Raw genomic sequence first — 9,545 nt, 5'->3', positions numbered from 1 at the left:
TTTGAGAAAAACTGCATGTTTTGGTACCAGCAGAACACCTGGTGCTAGTAAAGAAAAAAAAAACTGTACAGAATTTTTAAAAGTAAAAATAGCGGCAGTTCTTGTGACGCTTCAGTTTATGTTTTGAACTGAGAAGACATTGAATTGCTCAAATATAAACATATGTAAATGATTGGTGCAAATGTTGTGAATAAGATTCCTTACAGTGCATTGTTTCATATTCAGATAAATACTGCATTCAGAGACTTTTATTGTTCTTATTGTTTGTTTTTGGTGAATCTGAGGTCAATCACTGTGTTAGCAACAGTATAATGGCATACTACTGACATTTTGTTTGAAGTATGCATGCCATACATACAGTGCGTCTGTATATAACTCTCAGATGACATATTAAACTTGACAGTGCTTACTAGCTGCAGTGCTCTAGCCTCTGTTGGAAATTACATTGACATTGAAACTTTAAACCTGACTCGCATCCAGAAATGTGACAGCTGTAGGTTTGGTATTGAGATACAGTTTAGCAGCCTACTAAAAATCAATCACTTTGCACTCTGTGTACTCTGCTGTAAACTATTGTCACTGCATAAGTGCTACATGAGCTTAAGTCATTCTGCTGTAGTGTAAAACAAGTGTACTTAAAAGTATGAAACACTTTTGTGTATGAAAGCACTGAAGACCCCTAGAAACACTTTGAAGTCACAAATGTTTCAAATCTGCGTCATTCTGAGCTTGCAAACACATCTATGAAAGCATATGTTTGCATATTTGATCTCTGTTGGAGTCCCAGAGTGTCACTTGAGCATGTAAAATGCCCCAGAGAGCTGTATTATATTGTTATTGAATATAACTCGATATGACAGCATGTCTATTGAGAGCTCTTTTCTTCTGGTCATTTCACGCAGAACGAACAAAACTACAGCCTTCCTATATGTCACACATTGGGACGGGAAACGCTCGGGGCTTGAACAAAGCCTTTTAAAAGGAACATCTCACTCTCAGATGCTACAGGCCAATCATCTGATTCCATTACTGTGTGAGCTTCATGCCAGGTCTCTGTTCCCTCTCAAAACTCAGGTGTGGTCCAGGGTTATGAAGCCTGCTTTTATAAAACAATAAACTAGACACTGTCATATTTATTTTAGCAAGGACAATTCTGGCCCATCCTCTTGTTTTGATTGGCATGAGCTCTCGCCATCCCAGAAAGTGACATTAAAATGGAAAAGGCGAGCTGGGAAAATATGCTCAACAGAAGTGAAATGGAATGAAAAGAAAAATCTTTGACCATAAACTATTCAGGAAAATATGCTAGTCTGAAATTTCAACGTGTTGGGGGCATTTGGCCATTAAAAAACAACCATTATTATTTTACATTTTCATTTATTTAATGTTCAGTATTTATTTTATTTATACTTTATATACAGTATGTGTGCATGAAAATATTATGAATATTAAAAATGTAATCGAAAAAATATATAATTATAACAATTAATACAGTTCTTTATTATTATTATTAAATGTAATTTTTTGAAAAAAATTCATCATTTTCATATAGAAATATATAAGTATATGAAAATATTAATATTAAAATGTAATATAAAAACTACACATATAAATATTTAATTATAACAATACAATTATTTATTATTATTTTTACAATTATTGCAATTGATTTTCATAATATTTTTTACAAATTTCATCATATATGTGTGTGTGTGTGTGTGTGTGTGTGTGTGTGTGTGAGAAAATATTATGAATATTAAAATGTAGGCTATTATAAAAAATAAATATAAAAATATTTCATTATATTTTATATTACATTGTATTACATTATATTACATTGCTCCCATAACCAAACCCAAAGTGACAGCATGCATAAACATACAGTGTACCAAAACCCCATTTAGCCTGGCCTGCCTGTCATGCCCTTTTAAATACAGCTATTTTCATCATAGTTAATTGGCACATGCTGGGCGGACGGTTATTTCTAGCGTCAGTTTGTGCACGGGACTGCAACAGACATTGGTTTTAATGAGCTAATGTTGTTGGACCGTTGTGACCTCCATAGGAGTTTACCAATGCTTTACTTTGAGACCGGAAGAAAACTAGCACAAAGAACGCCTTTTTAAAATCTTGCGCCAGACTTGCTCTCATGAGGGGATCTGACTGGCTGACAGTTGCATTCAGTGTTTGTTTTGGTGCTGTGACCCAGTGTTGAACTGAAATGCCCTCTGATGAACTGATTCAAAACTAACAGTAAATAAGACAAGCATTAATAATGGCGAAGTGATATCAAAAGAGGACGATATCCGCTTCGTCATGCCTGGAGCTGATTCGTGCTGGTCACTGAGGAAATACATGAACTTTGCGGATCGGCTTTCACCGCGGACGAAGCGGAGTTCAGCCCGGGGTCGTCACATGTGGTTGCCGCAAGCCCGCCAGCCGCGCTGTTCTCAAGCCCGCCCGCCCTCACAACGCACTGGATAGCTGGCCAATCAGAGCACACCTCGCTTTTCAGACCAATGAGCAATGATTGTAAAAATCGACGCGTTTCAGAAAGACGGGGCATAGAGGAGAAACAATAATGTACAGTATGTGGAAAATAATGTGTTTTTTTAACCTTAAACCGCATAAACACATTTCATTACACCAGATACACAAAATAATGTTATTTTTAGCAACATCATATGACCTCTTTAATAAATGAAGCCTTTTTGCGTCTTTAGCAGTGAGGCCATAAGCAGTCTCTGTAAACAGTACTGAGTGTGAGTTTGAACTAGCTGTTCTTCCCTTCAGGACAAAAGTGTCTGTGTGTCTTCTGTAAGGTATGAAGGATGGAAAAAGGTCAGCGGAGCTGAAGTAGACATTCTCTGTCATGGTAAAATGTGTTTATAGAAATAAATAATGATTGATGGTTTATTGTTCAAGCTGTCTCAAAAATGCTCAAGGAGTAGTTTGCCAAAAAATGAAACCTTCCTGTCATTCCAAACTTTTTCTGTGGTAAACAAAATAGATTTTCTAAAGGATATGTTTTAGTTTTGTTGGGTTTATTTCCGTAGTTGACCTGTAGATGTCTGACCCTAGAACTTTATTGACTTTCTACGCTTCTCTCCCTCCCTCCTTCTTGCATCTGTCAACCTTTGACCTTTAACCCTACAGGAGTGTCAAGGAGGAGAAATGAAGCATGTGTTGACCGTGAAACACTATTTTCTCTCTCTCTCTTATTTTCTCTCCTATATAAAGGTCAACTGTTCTGACCTTTCCAGCTTCATCGTATCCCTGTCTCCATCTGCTTTCTATCTCTCTCCTGATGTTTATCTGTCTCACTCTGTCATTTCGTCCTTCTCACCTGGACCAGTCTTCCCCTGCCCTCACTGTTTACTTGTTTATCTCTTTTTGTCTTTCTGTCCCTGATTCATTCTGTCTCTTAGTGACCATTCATTAGTGATGTATGCACAGCTGTTCTTGAAGGCGCGCGCTAGAAAACATGTGTTTTCCTTACAAACCTCCTGTTGACTGTCTCGCCTCGCCTTTTCGCTTTTCGTGGGATCTGGAATTTTTACAGCCACGGTGTGTTTGACAAGTGGTCAGAATAATGCTAAAATTCATGGTAAGATAAGTAGAAAATTACAAAAAAAAAAAAATAATTGTACAAATGTCCAGCAATTCACATTGACCTATAGATAATATTTTTTTTAAATCTTACTTATTATATAGCACAAAACATTATTATAAATTATAATTAGAAATGTAAATGAAAAATTATTTACATAATATAAAAATGCTTTTAATGTTTAATATTTATTTTATTAATTAATGTTAATATTAAATTTAATATAAACTGTTTTGTAATATATATATATATATATATATATATATAAATTGTAAAAAAAAAAAAATCGAAAACACATATTTAAAATATCACATCCTCATAAAACCTGTTCTTATATTCTTATGCAGTTTTAAACAGATGAACACCACTGAACGATTCCTGTTATTTTACACCATGGGAACAGCGTTAACCTGCTCGCAGTGAGTTATGGGCTCACATTAGACGTCTGTCTGAGGTTACACCTTTACTCCATCAGCAACTAAAATCTGCTGTTTAACACTCTATGAAACGACTGTCCAACAAAAACATACAATAGCAATACAAATAAGGATATACATTATATGATGTTTTTAGACTTATGTATCTGCCTCAACAGGTCTCTCTCAATGTGTTGTTGTGAATAGGTTAACATTCAGTTCTTTAACTCGGTGCTGTATAACTCATGAAGGTTTATTAGGAAACCAAGCTAAAAATAAAACAGATGCACAGCTGAAACATAACTTCAAAACTTGATGCTTCCAGATGTGATCCAAGACATTTGGAACAAAATGGAAATACTGAACAGATGCTAGTCATGTTCCATAGGGATGCATTATACTGTATATACTTGAGATGATGTAAAACTTGATTTTTCCAGAGTCTACCTTAGACGGCCAATCAAATGAGTGGTTGGCATGACTGAAAGCATGAATTACATATTCCCATTAAATCTGGTTTTGTTTGCAGAGAATGTTTGCCAATGTCACTAGTGAATTTAATCAGCATTCCAGTGCTGGACTGTGCTTCTGAAGATCATAGCAATGAACCCTGATTCATTGTTGTGATGTTCACATTAAAGGAATAGTTCATCTAAAATCGAAAATTTGCTAAAAATATATATTCACCCTTGGGCCATCCAAGCTTGCTTCTTCATCAGAGCAGATCTTAAAAACATTTAGCATTACATCACTTGCTCACCAGTGGATCCTCTGCAGTTGATGCTTCCAGATGTGATCCAAGACATTTGGAACAAAATGGAAATACTGAACAGATGCTAGTCATGTTCCATAGGGATGCATTATACTGTATATACTTGAGATGATGTAAAACTTGATTTTTCCAGAGTCTACCTTAGACGGCCAATCAAATGAGTGGTTGGCATGACTGAAAGCATGAATTACATATTCCCATTAAATCTGGTTTTGTTTGCAGAGAATGTTTGCCAATGTCACTAGTGAATTTAATCAGCATTCCAGTGCTGGACTGTGCTTCTGAAGATCATAGCAATGAACCCTGATTCATTGTTGTGATGTTCACATTAAAGGAATAGTTCATCTAAAATCGAAAATTTGCTAAAAATATATATTCACCCTTGGGCCATCCAAGCTTGCTTCTTCATCAGAGCAGATCTTAAAAACATTTAGCATTACATCACTTGCTCACCAGTGGATCCTCTGCAGTGAATGGGTGCCGTCAGAATGAGAGTCCAAACAGCTGATAAACAAATAACAATAATCCACACAACTCCAGTCCATCAATTAATGTCGAAAGCTGCATGTTTGTATTAAACAAACCCATCTTTTTAACTTCAGACAATTGCTTCTAACTAAAACCCAAGTCCTCTGTCCGTAATATCGCTTTATTCAGTGAATCAGTAGAGAAATACGCACAGATCAAGCACGGTTTAAAAGTGAAACAGTCCAAAACAGTTCTAAACAAAAATGTTGCTTTTTCACTGGAGGAAGCGTTATTATGGATTTTGGACTCGTATTTTGGCAAGAAGAAATGGTTTAATGATGGATTTGTTTCTTACAAACACACAAGATGTTAATTGATGGACTGGAGTGGTGTGGATTATTTGTGGGTTATTGTGAAGTTTTATCAGCTGATTGGACTCTCATTCTGACGGCACCCATTCACTGCAGAGGATCCATAGGTGAGGAAGATGCTAAATTTCTCCAAAACTGTTCTGATTAACTATTAAACTCATCTACATCTGGATGGCCTAATGCAAAACCTTCATTTTTGGGTGAATTTTAAAAAATCCCTTCATAATTAAAATGCAATTTATAGCCTTTTTTCAACTTGATGAATATAAAATTGTTAAATGTGCTTATTTATGATGACATATTTTTAGACAAAGAAAAAGACACAAAAAAAATCTCACCCAGGCCAGGAGACTTCAAATCAAGGATTAATGCTTCATATGTGAAAATGTGAAAACACCCTGCAGCATGTTTTTAACATTCATGCTGTATCCAGACATGCATAACTCATTTATTTTCAGATGTCTGAAATGACTTATTCAGAGGAGAGAACACCTGGAAAGTGCGACACTCCAGTACTGGACTTCATTCATATTATATGATCTAACATTGATGATAAACCATGGGTCACTTACGATGCAGAACCAAACAGGTGCTCTTTGAAAATGAGTTTCATATGATGTGCTGTCTGGCTAATTCACCAGCAATTAGTTGCTCAGCTGTTACTCTAATATTAGCGTACAATGAAATGGTTTTGCACAGGATGGAGCGGGGCGGATTACATTTGCACATAGTCAGGCCAAACGAAAAATGTGGTGCAAGTTTCTATCGAGGTCAGCCACATTTAGTCTTGCTCAGACCGCGGAAAACCTGCCTAGGCAATGATCCTCAAAAGCTTCTATTTATCTGTGGGGATTTACTAATAGCAGGACAGATGGGACGGCTGTGAGGGGAGGGTGAAGAAACAGTTAAACGTGGCCGATCCCTCCACTCCAGCGCTGCTGTCCGGCACACGAGAGGATCCATATGGAGACAGAAGAGTATTAGTGTAACGTTCATGTATACAGAGGGGGAAGGGAGTCAGGCGACAGCTTTACCTCTCAAATCTTCTTAACAAGTAATGAAACGGAGTGATTTTGATCACCCTGCTTTGCGTTTCATGTGGGGCGAGGATCTTGCTGAAGTTCATAGTAATGCACTTTGCTAAGGCATTCCTTCCAGTAGTTATTGTGCCAAAATTGTGCCAGCTTTAAAAGATGAAAACATCCAGATTTCCTGTTAAAAGGAATGTGGTGTGGAAAAGCGTGCTGCAGGAAAGGTTTTCAGTTGGGGCACTTTTTACTAGAGTGAATATTTCAAAATAGGTTTATTTTTGAAAGTCAGTTTCTATATTGAGAACAGCCTTGGCTACAAACAAATTTCAGCATTATATTATATATTATTATTTTAACACTCATTGAGATTTTGTGACAACATGCCCCAGTAGTTTTAAACTAAGGTACTGTAGTTTTGAACTAGGAGTTTGAAAACAACATTAAAAACAGCTTTGAGATTTAAAAAAAAAAAAAACATTTGTGTAATTGGATATACTTTTATAGTTAATAATATTTAGAATCTCCTTTTTGTTTTGTTTTTTGTTTTGTTTTGAGAAGCAAAACGTTTGGTAAGACTATTTTGTAGCAGCCAGTATAGTTTTTATAATTTTAAATGCAGCCAGGGCTAGTTGTCACAATTTTACTGCTATATTTTTTTTAAGTCCGTTTCTGTATGGACAAAAGCTACAGAAACAGCATTATTGCCGAGGACAAAAGATATTGTTTCTTCCATACATTGAGATTTTGTGACAACATGCCCCAATAGTTTTAATAGAGTTTTGAACTAGTTGTTTGAAAACAACATATAAAACCATTTCGTAATAAAAAAAACATTTGACTTTTGACTTCAACCTTTAGTTACTGACATTTATATTTTCCCGCAGTGTGACAACAAGCCCCGGTTTCCCTATTTGCTTGAAGAAACAACTAAATATATCCAGCAGTTTAGATCCTTTCTGTCTTTTTCCAAATTACGTTTTTGAGAAGTAAAAAGTTTGACAGCTCTTTGATACGAAGCATTTTTAGATACGTCTAAAAACTCCATGAAACTCAATCCTACAATTAGTCAATAGTCATTGCGGTGAATAAAATCAAAATATGAGCGTGCAGTGGTCTGTCGAGAGTCTTTACCCTACAATAACGGAGTATTACCACCGTCTAGCCCTCCCTTCTAGTCTAGTCAGCTAGAGGCTTGACGCAGATGGCAACAACCAGGGTAGACCTACAACAGCTGGTATAGGTCTAAGCTCATAACAAAATGGATCAACGGGCACAGCTATACGACAAGCCACGAGGCTACGGATGGACGCTTTACGGATATTTTAGTCTGTGGGGCTTCGGGAAATGACTGGTCTTATTAAACGAAAATCACAGAAGGTTAAGCAGCTGCAAAGCTTCGGAGGTATTTAAAAATTTCCCCCAACTATTTCCCCCTGACTGTGCATAAGACTTCCTGGTACGGATTAGAGGCTGCAGCTACATGTGGTGTTGTGGCTACATACCTTCAGTCAGTCAAAACCCAATCTGCTGCTTAGTTTTCCTTCTCCCCGGGCCAGAAATCGCCAAAAGCCAAATGGATGATGGAGAGGGGGAGAAAAAAGAAAGAGATCAATATGAAGATAAAGCGTGCAAAACTTTGTTGGAGATGAATCGTGGAAAATGGGAGAGAATGATGGAGGAGACAGGATGGATCCGTCGTTTAGATGAAAGCGGAGATAAAAGACATAGAAAATCAACCTATGACACACAATCTTTAAGAAATATCACCCTCGACTCTTACTAGGCCATCACACTCCCTAGAGCTATGATTTGGATGAGTGCGAGAAGGTGTGTGTGTGTGTGTGAGAGAGAGAGAGAGAGGGAGAGAGGGAGAAAGGCGACATAGTCCTGGATTTCTGTCACCAGAAACTTAAGCCAAAAGAGAAATCTGTGCTTTTAAAACGTAACATTTCTGAAACGTTACATTCCATTAGAGGAAAACATTGGCTAACCCCTCCTTTGGCTCATCGGCTCTCAAAGGGTCTGTCTAAGCTGGAACATACCAAACCACTCGACTTTCTGGTTTCTAACCAATATGGCAGCAATTAAAGACATATGTGGATTTTCATATAAGAAGTTTTCTAAAGAAGCATATACAGACATGCATAGCTGCATAGTATCAAAACTTATTTGGTTTCTTTGAATTCTAACCAATATAAAATTGAAAGTAAAATAGGGTGCACATATTGTATGTCTAATAGAAATTCATAATTTAGAAATGGTTTAAACTATTATAAACGTATTTTTATAAATAAAATAAAAAACAACAACAAAGAATAAAAAAAATGCTTAACCAATTAAAAATTAGCCACAGTGACATCACTGTCATGCATGTCCATCAGAACCTAACATGACAGTAGAAGGTAAGGTGCATCCTAATTCGCATACTTATGCACTATTCTATGACATTTTGTCATATAAATAGTGCAAGTAGTGCGTTCACACTGAAAATTAAAAAAGTGCACTTGAATGAAGTGTAGAATGTTGTAGGGGGGCTAAAGAATCTTATAAAATTCAGACACTACACGGTTGAGTATAGTGCACAAGTGTATAGTGTAGTGCGTCATTTGGGATGCAACTGAAGTCTCTAACTGTGCCAGAAATAATTCTTTATAGTGCGCTTCACTAAATATTAAATAGTATATACACCTTCTGTGAACAAATATTTAGCGAACACAATTTTTGGCACCCCTAGTGCAGTTAGCTCTCTTAAAGACAATTTAAAATAAAGCCAATGGTTTTTGTGATATAGCTGTGATGGCAGTAGCCTAGTTACATTTTTTTATGTAATTATTTATTTATTCATTTATTTTGACGTACCGTCCAGTATTCAGCGAT

This window comes from Sinocyclocheilus rhinocerous, unplaced genomic scaffold (genome assembly GCF_001515625.1).
Source record: "Sinocyclocheilus rhinocerous isolate Xijiao unplaced genomic scaffold, SAMN03320098_v1.1 scaffold2437, whole genome shotgun sequence".
Lineage (NCBI taxonomy): Eukaryota > Metazoa > Chordata > Actinopteri > Cypriniformes > Cyprinidae > Sinocyclocheilus > Sinocyclocheilus rhinocerous.
This window is presented reverse-complemented; position numbering follows the sequence as displayed.